We start from the raw sequence: 13,301 nt of genomic DNA on the forward strand, positions 1-13,301 counted from the left end.
ATGAATGACCACCAACACAGCCACAAGAGAATGAATTCCCCAGCTAATCACACTTTGAGAAGTAACCTACATATGCATCGCCTGCAGCCCTCCGTGTGTTCTACCTTATTAGTCTTACACCCAGTTAGGTTGCGGACGCTCAGGCCCACATCAGCCTTGAGTGCCACCTGCTCCACCCTGGGGAAGCCCATTGACTAGGGAGGCAGGTTCTGGCATAGCCTACAGGACTTGAAGCTCACATGATCTTCTGATTATCCAAGCCTTCTGCAAAGGCTTTCAGAACAAGCAAAACTGTGATTTGTGTCAAAGCCTATGAAACCCAGCTTCACCCAAGGAGCCAGTGAGAATCTTTTTAGTCCAGGCTCCTGACCCGCAGGGGGTGTGGGGAATTCTGAGGCTGCCCAGATGACCAATGGGGATATTGCTGGCTGGGAACAATAGGGCTCCACACCTCAGCTACCTTTGGGCTCCAGCTTCCTAGCAGTGAGGCTCTTATTAAATTTAGGATTACCATGTGTAAAGCTTAGTCTGAATTTTGTTTGCTCTGCCATGTAACTTGCCTTTCTAAACACTCAGTCAGAGCTGTGGTTAATCTACTGACCATGGGCTTAAGCAGCAGGTGGCCGGGAGGTCCCCCACCAAATTCCTCCTGACTCTTTGTTACCTGGCCTGGAAGGGAGAGACTTCTTGTTTGGGAAGTGTTTCTCCTCCCCCCGGACATTTTCAGTATTAAGAGTCTTTTGTCACCATAAATCTGAAGCTGGGGGATTATGACAGGCGGGCTGTCACCCAGATTGTTTCCTTCCAAGGATAATGGGGAAAGTTTGGGAGCTGGCCTAATGAAACCTTTATTCTGGGGGACAATGCCATTTCCATTAAATTACAGCTCAAGTCTTAACAATGCCCTAGAACAAACCCAGTTTGAATATTTAATTTAGGATGGGAGAAACTGAGTAAACAATTCTCCCCTCATCCCCTTTTCAAAGAAGACTTGAGCAAGAATCCTGGGGGGTAGATGTCAGGTTAGCAACACCAAAGGTACTATGTACCAAATGTGTCCTATGCCACACAGGCAGTTAAAAATCTTCTTGATCTAGGCCATGGAGCCCAGAGCAAGGAGGATTCTGAATGATGGAGAGTTCTAATTTTTAACAATCTTAGCAAGTGAATACTGACCTAATAAGTGACCTACTAAAATCTGTGCTGAGTCTACCAGCAAGCTTTCGGACTTGGGCTCTCTTCTTTTTAACAGTTCACAAGCTACCTCAACACACAGAGGTTCCCTGAGAACTGGGTTCTGTCACCAACTGCTCTCAAGTTCCTCTTTTGTTTCTTTAAAGAGAATCTCTATGTCAAAATTATGTATAAATAGGCTTCATTCTTTAAATACAAAACAGGTGTTGGGTGCTAGGGTTCATGCCTATAATCCTAGCTACTTCAAAGGCTAAGATCTGAGGATCAGGGTTCAAAGCTAGCCCAGGCAGGAAAGTCTGTGAGACTTTTATCTCTGCTAAACTACCAAAAAAAAAAAAAAAAAAAAAGGTTGGAAGTGAAGTTGTGGCTCAAGTGGTAGAGTCATGAGCAAAAGAAGCTCAGGGACAGAGCCCAGTCTCTGAGTTCAAGCGTCAGGACTGGCAACAACAACAAAAAAGAACAGGCTATAATGATAGGACCAGAATTTTCTGTATCTTCTTTGTCTACTTACTTGACAACCAGCAGCCCAGCAACAGGCACCTGGGAGGTGGGGCTGTGTGTGGGCTCCTCTGTATGGAGAATCAGAATTACTCAAGAATAATTCTCCACAGTCACTTGTATAGGTTAACCTGTCCCTGCTCACAGCACACCAGTGAATTCTTCACCTCTTTTTCACCTCTTGCTTTGTGGTTTTTTTGGTTGTTGTTCTGCCCTTCCAAAGATCTGAATAATCCAACATGTCTATGTGCTTGCCTCTACCTCCTTGACTCTTGTCTTTCCCTTCACTTTTCTTGCTGTCACAAACACCAGGGATGACCAGAAGTAGCTTAATCATGCAGATCCATGAAGTTCTCTATCAAAAAGTTGGTTTCTACCTTGCTGAGGAAGAAAACAAAGGGAATATCTCTTGGATACTGCCATTGCTATCCTGAGCCCACGAGGAAGCAGCTGTGGAGGCCACAGGGAATGACATCAGTGGAGACAAACTGACCAAGCTCCCACCAGCCATCTTAGGGGAGAGCGATCAGATTTTAAAACATTTAGGAATGTTTTTAATGATCTACTAGCAGAACCACCTAGCCAGCTATTGATAGTTAAAATCCTGGGAGGGTAGAAGAAAAGTATTGGGAAGGCTCCTTCTTACGCAAAGGGTATGTGTGTATGTGTTCATGTACATGTATGTGCACATGCATGTCATGTAACTGTGCACATGAGCATATTATAGATGCGTGCACTCTGTGTGAATGTGTGCATGCTCTCTGTCTGAGGCAGAAACTGAAGACTTAGCACAGCACACACATAGGTGGTGGCTAACCTCCAGTCTATTTGTGATCAGGCCTAGCTGTACCCACATCTAGGACCAGGAACTGTCTGCTATCTGTGATGCATCTCAAGTGCATTGCAGCCCCAATTCTAAGGTCCTTTGCTCAAACCCAGTGGTTCACTATTTACTTGCTTTGATAAGGTTGCCAGCCTCCCAATGAAGTACAAGTTTTGTCTTGATGTTCATATTCAATTGGGTGCCTCCTTCCTCAATGGACCTTCTGAGAAAAAGGATCCCAGGAAGAGTGGTAAGGATTCAACTAGGCACAGAAATACTGCAAGGGCTGAGAGGGTCAGGCAGCCCACTGGCCTGTTTTGGAGCAGTCACATCACCACTCGGAGCCCATAATCACGATCAGAACCAAAACCATATCCTAAGATGTGGAAATAAAAGAGGCACGCATGGGAATCCTAGCACACTGTGTCAAATAAGTGCCTAGTGAACTTGAACAGCTGCCACTATTTCCCTCTGGGTACCTCTGATCCTCTGTCCTGGAACTGGCCTGCTGCTTGCAGGAAATGTGATCTCTGAAGCAAACATTTAGAGATACTGTTTGGAAGCATGGGATTTCTACCAAGAGCCTACAGTTACCCTGCCATGGTCTTCTAGCCTTCCTGTCCATCAACCAGGTACCTGCCACAAGCCAGGTGGCAGGTGCCAGGACAACAAAGTGACCAAGGCAGAGCACTTGCCCATAGGGATCAGCTCACTGGCATTGGGACTCTCCAGCACTAGGTAGTCACGGGACTCTGGGTCTCTGCTTCATGCCCATCTCTGCAGTCTAGGAACATCATCACTCCAGGTCTTTGGGACAGTTGCCTCCAATTATCAGCTCTCCGAAGCCTGATGACTCCTGATAAAGCCTAGGTTCTAGGCTAGGTGGCCAACCAAATGTGTTTATGGGCTGGCTCCCTTCCCACCTGAGTTGTCCCTATGTCCTTCCATCACTCACCACCTCCTTCTAGAACTACTAACCTAGCCTCTCCCCAGCTTGCCAGTCCTTCTCTTGCACACCCATTCTCCCCATAGCAGTCAGAGAGAGAGTTTCTACACATAAACATCAGACAGGAAGATCCTCCAGTGGCTTCCCAACAAAATAAACCTGGCTCATCCTGTGTTGCTTCTTCGCTTCTCTTCACCTGTGGGTCACTGCAAGTTTGCTTCAGCCTCAGGGCCTTTGTAACTACCATCCCCTCTGCCCAGGATGCTCCCTTCTTTTGAGAAGGGCTCTTTGTTGTTATTTAGGTTCTATTGAAATGCTCCTTCCTTGGAGAGGGCTTCCTGATCTTGTATAGGAAGAAGGCCAAGACGCTCTCTACAAAGTTCACTTGCTTTGTTGTTTTCACTTCACATATCCAATGTGAACCTGTCATGCTTGTGGACAGGTTTATGGACTTTCTCCTCCATCTTGAGGTCAGAGGCTGTGACTGTCTTGCTCTTTGCTTTGCCCTGAATGATAGGCAGGAGATGAGTGAAAGGATAGCTCTTTCCCTCATCAAACCTTCATTCCTGAAACCTCCCTCTGGGCCTTAACTCACGAGCTTCTCATTCTCCTTGTGTCTTTCCATTTTGGTAACTCTCAAGGCTTAATGCAACTACACCTCCTCGTCCACAAGGCAATCCCACCTTCCTCCCATCTCTCCATTCTGTGCCAGCTCTTTCTCACAGATCTGTCTTGTCTGGGAACATGGTTGATCTTCCCTCTAGATCATTGGCACTGTGTGTGCAGGGATACTTGCCCGCTTCATTCCCATAGTCCTATATGATCGGATGTGTGGCCCAGTGAGTAAGGAAAGCTCTCCTGAGCCCAGGTAACAGTGGAAAGCTAATAGTGGCTTTTTGGCACTTGGAGTCTCCCAGTTTGGCTCCTATCCCAATTCTTGGCTCCCCTCCCCCCTTACTTCATCCTGTTTTACTTCCTTACCCCATGTGGCTGTTCTCAGGTCTTCTTACCAAGGACCATGACAGCATAACCTCTTCCAGTGGAGCCTCTCTGAACAGCAGCCCTGCCTTGAACTAAGGGGGAGATGTGCTATTGGTAGAATTTTAATCTCAGTGATAGTCTTTTTCCTGTTCTCTTTAAATCTTGCCATGTGCCAGCTCTATGTTTATCGAGTTCTCTGAGGGGCAATGACCTGGACGGAGGCTGGTCTCTGGTCTCTTGGGGTCCTTTACTGAGACACTCCAAGAATGGTTAGTACTACTGTCCATTATAAGTACAGTATACATGAGAACCCAAGAGTTCTGGGGAAAGAATAAAAGTGGAGGTCAAGCACAGTGGTGCATACCTGTAATCCCACAGTACTCTTGAGGTTGAGAATGAGAAGATTGCTTATTGAGGTCAGATAGGGGTAACAGTCAGTGAGACCTCATCTCAGTTCAATAAGCCAAGAATGATGTTATGGGCTTGTCATAGCAGCTATGTGGAAGGCCCTAGGTAGGAAGATTGTGGTCCACGTTGGCTCAGGACAAAGATGCCAGACCTTATCAGAAAAATAATTAAAGCAAAGAGGGTTAATGGCTTGGTTCAAGTGGGAAAGTGCCTGCCTAGCAAGTTCTGGGCCCTAAGTTTAAACCTTAGTACTACTGAGAAAGAAAGGGAGAGAGCAATAGAGTGAGCAAGCGAGAGAATATGGAAGTGAACTTCTCCTTTAGCTCAGTTGTACTCAGACACTGCCCCGAGTGTAGGAATACATTCATCTTTGGAACTTGAAGACTTCCTTTCCAAGTGCCCATGAACTTGTACATCACACCGCTGGAAGGGGAGGGGGTGGAGCGTCCATCTTCCCAGACCACTACACAGGCCCAAGCCTTACAGGATAGGGAGGGAGAGGCAGGTCCGTGGGGCAAAAGGACTTGAATTTCTTCAGTAGTGCACTCAGGCTTTTTGGCTGAACATCATTTCACCCAAATTTTTTCTGAAGAAACCATAGAAATCCTTTTTGTTTGGGGCTACTTGCATACTTGGAGTTGATTTGCTTTCCTTCCTGCATTGGCCTTCATGCTCTGAATCCAACCTGCCGATTTCTTTTCCTGGGACTGATATATTAGAGAACTCTTCTAATGGGACTCTCCACTTGGACTCTCCATCAGTCAGATAAACCTGCTAAAAATGTACAACTGGGGCCTCTATTATTCCATACCAAGAGCGCCTTGCCATTTTCCATACAATGTTTTGTCATTTATGACTGTTTTATAAATGCACTGACCCACCTATTTACTGTTTCTAAGGCAAACTACCTGTAGAGATCAATTTTGGTTTTCTCACTAGGTCCCCAATCTGCTTTTTGTGTTCACTATTAATCCCTGACATCTACCAGCATGTCTAGCACACGCTGGATGTTTATTAGGTAAGTAAATAAAAATGGAGAAGCTTAGGCCCCCTACTCCTCCTGTTCTAGCCCTATTGCAACACATCGAAGCAAAATGTACTCAAAGTTTTAGTACTTCAAAGCACACTTGAAGCTGTAAAGAAATCCCTCAAAGAAAATAGAAGGCTCTATCAGTTATCTATTGCTGCATAACAAACTTCCCTAGAGCTTAGTAGCTTAGCTCATAGCAAGGGGAAGAGGCAATTGGAGCTGAACTCATCTGGGCAGTTGTTCTGTGCCCTCCCCTGGTTCACTTAGGCAGCCACAATCTGCCCTGAAGTCTCCGATGGGATGCTTGGTTCTAGATGTCTTTGCTCATGGCTGAATAGTAGAACGACTGGGTCATGTATCTCTAGTACCCAGTAGGACAGCTTGGGCTTTCTTACTTGCTACTTAGATCCACAAACATCAAGAAAGGGCAAAGACAATGTGCAAGTAATTTTCAAACCTCTGCTTGTATTCATATTTACTGATGCGTCATTGGGCAAAGGAAGCCAGAGTCAATAAAAGGTAGGGCTTTGGTTTTTTTCCCTCTCTTTTCCTTTCTTTCCTCCTCTCTGCATCAGAAGAGGCTGCTTGAGAGACAGGAGAGCTCCATTCAAAACAGGCTGGGTCAGGGCTGTGGCCTCTGCTCCTAAAAATAAAGCTGGTGATGGGAATGAAAGCTAATGCACCTGGAGGTGGAACCATAGGTCAGGTGGGCGAAGCTTTTAAACGCAGTCTTGTGGTGGGGACAGCGTGGTGACATTCCTCTAAGCTCAAGGAGAGTTCTAGCGCCAGAAGGCAGATTGCATGTTAGGACAGTCAGGTCCTGAGTTCACTTTGTGACCCTATCTGACAGAGACATCAGGCTAAAACTTCCAGATTTCTCACGCAGGCAGGTTGCAAACAACAAAACGGACTTCAATGGACAAAGCAGATTTCTCACACAACAGTCCAACCTTTTCAGATCCTTTTGCTCAACTGTCCCTTGGCGTAGGATGGTGAAGTGGCAGTGCCCACCAAGAAGGTGGTCTGGCAGGGACACAAAGGAGTTGCCAAACCTGGTGTGTGTGTGCACACGTGTGTGGACAGGGAGTGGTCTGAGGCCCTGTGGCCTTTTCCTGGTAGTTCTAGACAAATAGAAAATCCCTCTTACCAGCCATTCACTCGGAGGAGGCCTTTTCCTTACTTGGCAGGGAGCCTTGTGTGGGGAGGAGGTTGCATGGAGGAGGCAAGGCCTGGGGAGGGGGGGTATGGAGTGGGAGTCCCAAGGATGGAGAAAGGCCCTGACCTACCGAGATTGGCAGGCAGGGAGCAGGGGCAAAGTGCAGCCAGGTCACTGAGAGAAAAGAAAAAAAGAAATCGCCAAGTAAGGGAGTGGGGAGAAAGTTCAACTTGCAGCCTAATTAGGAAAGAGGGTTGAGAGGGGGTAGGAGAGTCAGGAGAAGAGAGGGGAAGTGAGACGTTGACAAAACAGAAAGGTTGTCAGGGGGCACAGGCTAGCAAGGACACACAGGCAGGGAAAGGTGGAGGGTCTTCAAACCAGGGGCTGTTGCCAAGGATTCGGGGAGACCTGGCCGCCCATTGTCAGGGACTCCCAAAGAGAGAAGGCATCGTCCTATTAAGAGTGGGACGAATTGATTTCCCCAAAGAAGCCCAGCACCATTTCCTCCAAATGCCCTCTCCAGTCCTTAATCTGCCCTGGAGGCAGCAGGTGACCTGCCACAGGCCCCTGCAGGCGCCTTTGTTCCCGGGACTCTGAAGCCGGCTCCGCCCCTCTCCTTGCACCTGGACCGCGGCCCCCAAAACGCACTCGTCCACCCTGGGCCCGCTCGCGGGGCGGGACGGGCGCATGCCTTTGTATGCGACAGGCTCCTGTTTTCCCTTCGCTGGACACAGTCGCTAATGGTTTCCCTGTTCACCGGGACAGCCCTAGAAACCTACTCCCAGGAAAGGGGTGGGGGTGGAGGGTGGGCAGGAAGCGAGATGAAAAAAAAAAAAAAAAAAGAGTTCAGTCTGCCACACTTTTATTTGGGGAGACAAATTTGTGACCGACACCCCCCAGCAGGAAGACCCTCTGTGCTCAGGGCGAGAGCCAGTGCCTTCGAAAGCCCGGCACCTTCCCTGCTGAGTTCTAATCCAGTCCCTCCGAGCTTTGCTAATTTAATTGCGTAATGGCCACACCTGAGACATTCCCAGCCGCTCCCTAAAGGACAATTTCTTTCTTTCTTTTTTTTTTTTCTTAAAAGGAAGACAAATGAGAATACTAGGATAGGGAATTAGGCATCGAAAATTGTGAGTCAAGTAGGAGTGAACCAGAAGGGAGGGGAGGGCGACCTCCGAGTCAGAAAACAACAACACAAAGCAATAAAGTTCTCCCTCCGCGAGTTTGAAATATGTATTTTAGCCCATGTAAATTAAATACCTTGGGTTTTTGAAGAATGGCTTCCCCAAACATCTATTATTCACATTTGTAGGGCAGACGGTGAGCCACTGTAAGATTTATAGAAACTAAACGACTTCCCATGCTAAAGGTTAATGAAAGTGTAATTTGAATCATGAAATCTTCATGCGTTGGCTCAATTTACAGCGAAGGCTCATTAAAGATGCGGTTGGGTACCGCGGGTGACGTCACAGCGGGCATTTAAATGGGCGGGGCCAGAGCGCTCGGCATGGAATCCTTTAAAAACATAAAAGCCTCACTCCCGTCCTTCTCTGTCTCTCCAGCTGTAACAACTTCACCAACTGTCTTGGTTCCACCCCGAGGATTTCATAGAGAGAACACGTTAGAGGGAATCAGGAAGCAGAGAAAAGGTCACAAATAAGCACCTCAGGAACAATGAAAGCTTTTCTCTATGCATCAGTGGGAGAGTTGCTAGAAAAACTGGAAAGGTATTAATCAGAAGTGGCTATAAATCCTCTGGAGTTTTGCTCTTATAAAACTCCTCAGAGAAAGTCTTGAAGGAAATGCAGGTCAAAGCCCAAAAAAGCTCTTGATCAGAGATTGCTGGAGGAAAATCTTCCCAGACGCCGTTTAATAGGCAGCAATCACCCCAGGAGTGGGGAAGCCAAGTACGCTTGAAACATGGTTGCAATTCCTAATAGGTCTTGTCACACTTAAGGCACTGCAAGCTCCATCCAACGAACAGCTGAAGCTAGCTGGCGATTCATAAAGCCAACAGTTTAAAGTTTATTATGATGAAAGCACTTAATGACAGCCATCGCTAGGGGCCCATCATTTATAAAGCTGTGCTGAGTATTAGACATGTAGCATGACCACCAATTTTATGTCACAATTGCTACCATAAAATGACCTTTGGTGATTTTTGCTGCATGTGGTGGACAGCTCTTCCTTCACATTAGTGCTCTGTGGCTTTCTTTGCAGACTATTATGCTGTCTAAAGCTTATTTGGCACTGTCGTGAGCCTCAACCCTGGTTATTACCCGGAAGGCCTGTCTTAGAAAAAAAAAATCTCATGCTCTATTACGCCACTCCAATAATTTACAGTTCTTACCAGCCTTGGGTAGTGTAATATTTTAATGCAAATATGCTTTACCATTGCATATTTTTTTAAGTTCTCATGCTTCTGGCTAGTAAAATATCTGTAATGGAAATACACCGAAATCACCCTCTTATTCTCTGATCAGACCTTTCTGAATGGTGGATACCTTTTCCTGTGGTTGGCTAAAACATCATCAGAAAACAATGTTAATTAAACTACCATTGAATTGTGTGTGTGTGTGTGTGTGTGTGTGTGTGTAAGGTCCAATGTGTGATAAACCCACTGCAAGCCAAAACACCAATTCTTATTTTCCTGCATCAAGTCCCAATGCAAATTTGCATCTGAGTAACATTATTTAATTATGCTTCCATTTGTCACCTTGCTTTGTGTAGTTAGGAAGTGTTTGAATACAAGGCCACTTTACTGTTCCTATGTAAACTGCTGCTGAGAAAGTGGCCTGTCCATGCTATACCACCTTGAAATTGTGTATATAATTTTATAAATGATATAAAATCTGCTTCTAGTCCCTGGGGGGAGAGAAAAACAAACCACAAGCATGGCACACTGCAATTTTGGAAGGATTTAAAATATGTGATTTCTGCTGGTACCTACTGTATTGGGTTTTATATAAAGCTTTTTTCAATAAGGTAAATTGTTACATGACAAACTCATCTTCCACCATTATCATCTGCTGTTTGTGTTTAACAACAGGAGTCCCGCTCTAACAAAACTGTTGTAATGGCTGTACAAATTACTCAGCTGAAAGCTTTTCACCAAACAAAACAGTATTAATCAGCAGTTCTTATGAAGGTGCTAATTAAAAACAATTTTCTTCCTCAGTTTGCAATACTAAAGCCATCTTCACTTGCACAGTTTCCAATATACAGCTACTGTATTTGCTCACACTTCAGGCCCTCCATTAACTATTGAATCTCCTATTAGCCATTTTATTGCATTTCTGTTTACAAGCTTGTTGACATTCAAAAAGTCACAGTATGATCTGTTTTATCTATTAAAAAATGTATTAATTGAAAAGTCAGGGAGACAAAAAAAAGGCAAAATACAGATTCCAAATGCACAGACTTACAGGGCAGGGAACACTGTGAGCATTTAATCCTAGCCCAGGCAGTAGGTAGGCTCTCTGGGTGAAATGCAGTCTGAGAATTAAAAAAAAAAAAAAGCATTTCAAGTCTAATGGTTTGTTAAATACCAATGGATGGGGCTCCTTTCTAACTTGGGAATCATTCACCCAGGAAATATACTTGCCTGTGTGAAATCAGTTTGATCTTCCACTCATCTTTTTCTTGTGTGTGTGGGGGGGAGGAATATACTGAGCATAAGTTTGATGTTCCTTGCAATCTTTAGTCAGGAGATTTTGATCTGAGGTAGAGGGTTCTGGGTCAGCTCTAGGGGCTCATCTACTTCACCTTCCTTCTCTCTCTCTCTCTCTCTCTCTCTCTCTCTCTCTCTCTCTCTTTATCTCTTTCTCTCTCTCTCTCTCTCTCTCTCTCTCTCTCTCTCTGTGTGTGTGTGTGTGTGTGTGTGTGTATACTTTGACTCCCTCTCCCCATGTGGGCATCTTGCCCCTCCTCCCAGAGTCCAATGAAAGGGTCTTGCCAGACAATGCTGCCCAATTGTCTAGCATAGAATGGAAACAAGTCAAACGCTGACTAAGCACAAAGACAAAACTCTATAGAAATTGGATTGAGGGAAGCCCCACACCATCCCTATTAAAACAAAACAAAACAAAACAAAAAACAAACCAAAAACAGAAACACCTAACCCTTAGGAAAAGTATGTAGCACTTTAGGAGTGGGGAGGAGAAAAACGGGGGTGGGGGGAAATAACCATCACCTCCTGCCTATAGCATTAAAACCATGTTCTTCAACTGTCAAAAGCAGTTAACTAGTTTAGGACAGACACCTGCCTGTTGAAATAGGGCTCCAGAGGGCCACTAATCCTTCCTTTCACTCAGTTAACTGCTGGATCCCCCAAATTGATTCAACAGGTATGCAGTAGTAAATTCAGCCCATACTGAAGCCAAAGGGAAAATCAGCAAGGGGCGGGCAGCTCTTCTCTGAAAACACCGAGGAACCAGCCAGAAAAGCTTTTATGGCCCCGACAAGTTTTCTGCTGAATACTGAGCACCTAAATTACCCTGCCCTAATGGAAGTTACATTTTCATGCTCAGTCAAAAAGCCAACAAAATACACAATTTATACAAAATAGCACTAGCCTCTCAGGTAGTCTTTTCTAGCACTTTTATCCCAATTCACAGCATATATCTTGCTATAAAATAAATTTCTTATAACCAACTTGCATGTGGTTGTTCATTTCACTGCATTAGAACTTTTCATGGGCAATATTAGAAACATTCTTATACCCAACCATATCTACTTAGTGTGACAAAGGGAAATCATGAGTTTTGTCAGAAGATAAAAGTATACAAGGAAGAGAAATATCATAATAATTCTTATGGCTTTCCAGGCAGGCAAGCAGGTTACCTTTGGAAAATAAACATATGCATAATTATATAGACAACTGTGGAATTGATGACATCAATTTCAGTTCTACAACCTAATACTGAGTCATCGAAATAATCCTAAAGTTCAAATGAAATGTAAATGATTAAACTTTTTAGAGTGGCCATATTTTTTCTTAATACCAGCACCTATTAAAATTTGAGAAACCAAAAAACTTTTCAGTTATTCAATAACATATGCCATTGGTTTCTTATAAACTCTTAAAGAGCCTGAGCTAGAGATATTTCTAAGTGAGGATCCCATGAAGAAGCACTTGACAGGAGGGTCTCGAAGGTTTTAATCACAGATGACAATTGTATTCATCTCAATATCTTTTGGTAGGTATAGCTCAATTCTGACACACTGTTCTCAGATGACTTAAAAAATACATTACTAGTTTACTTTTAAAAATTCAATTTCTCCCAGAGAAAATAAGAACTGGATTTCTATAACTACAACACACAAATGCAAATTGAATTCTTGCCAATTCATGTATTTTCATGAGAGAAAAAAAAGGAAATATTCTCATGGTCCTGCTGTTCTATATTTAAAAATGAAAAAAGAGAAAAGAATAGATTATTTTAGGTGCTACTTCAGGGATGGGCTTTCTTTGTTTGATTTAGTTGGGGGTTTTACAGAAGAATTTTTTTTTTACTGTATTTTCATCAGTGTAAATGGAACTACGTACAAATCCTTTTAAAACACTCTAAATTCTAATTTTTAAACAAGAAAATATGAAGCCAGTGTGCAACCTATACAGTCACCAAAGGAGAGCTGCCACTAGCTGAACTACTCAGCTAAATGGCTGGTTTGCATTGCCCTGGTCTTTATCTAGCACTGAGAATAGACTGCTGTTTTATCCAAAGAGGAATAAATTGCTGTTATTGTGATGTTAGCCCATCACTTGGCATTGCAATTCAAGTTTTTGTGAGAAAGAAATGTATGATCTAACTGCGACTTGACCTATGCCTTCAGAGATCCATCTAGGTACTCTAATGGAGCAGAAAAAGTGGTGAATACAAGGACATGCAAACTGATGGCAAAAAATTTGTTTGATGATAGAAGTGAGCAGAGGAGACATTTGAGACTTGCTATTTTTATGACAGCTAAGTTTGTTTAACATGCAAAATGATGTACACCCCCCACCCAGGATCCCCACCTATTGCTTTAATTGCATCACACTGAATACATGTTTTGCCTCTGTTAAAGATATGAGGATATATAGCTAATCTACCTAATGACATTGCTATTTAAGTGGGCACAGATGATTCCTTACAGATAAGGAAATGAATTTCCAGAAAGGCATGGTAATATTTCATGGACGCAGTAAACAGGACCAGCTTGGGTTCCCTGTAGAAAAATCCTTCTTTCTAATCCTAGGTAGCACCTATTAAATTTTTACCAT

This window comes from Perognathus longimembris, chromosome 8 (assembly GCF_023159225.1).
Source record: "Perognathus longimembris pacificus isolate PPM17 chromosome 8, ASM2315922v1, whole genome shotgun sequence".
Taxonomy (NCBI): domain Eukaryota; kingdom Metazoa; phylum Chordata; class Mammalia; order Rodentia; family Heteromyidae; genus Perognathus; species Perognathus longimembris.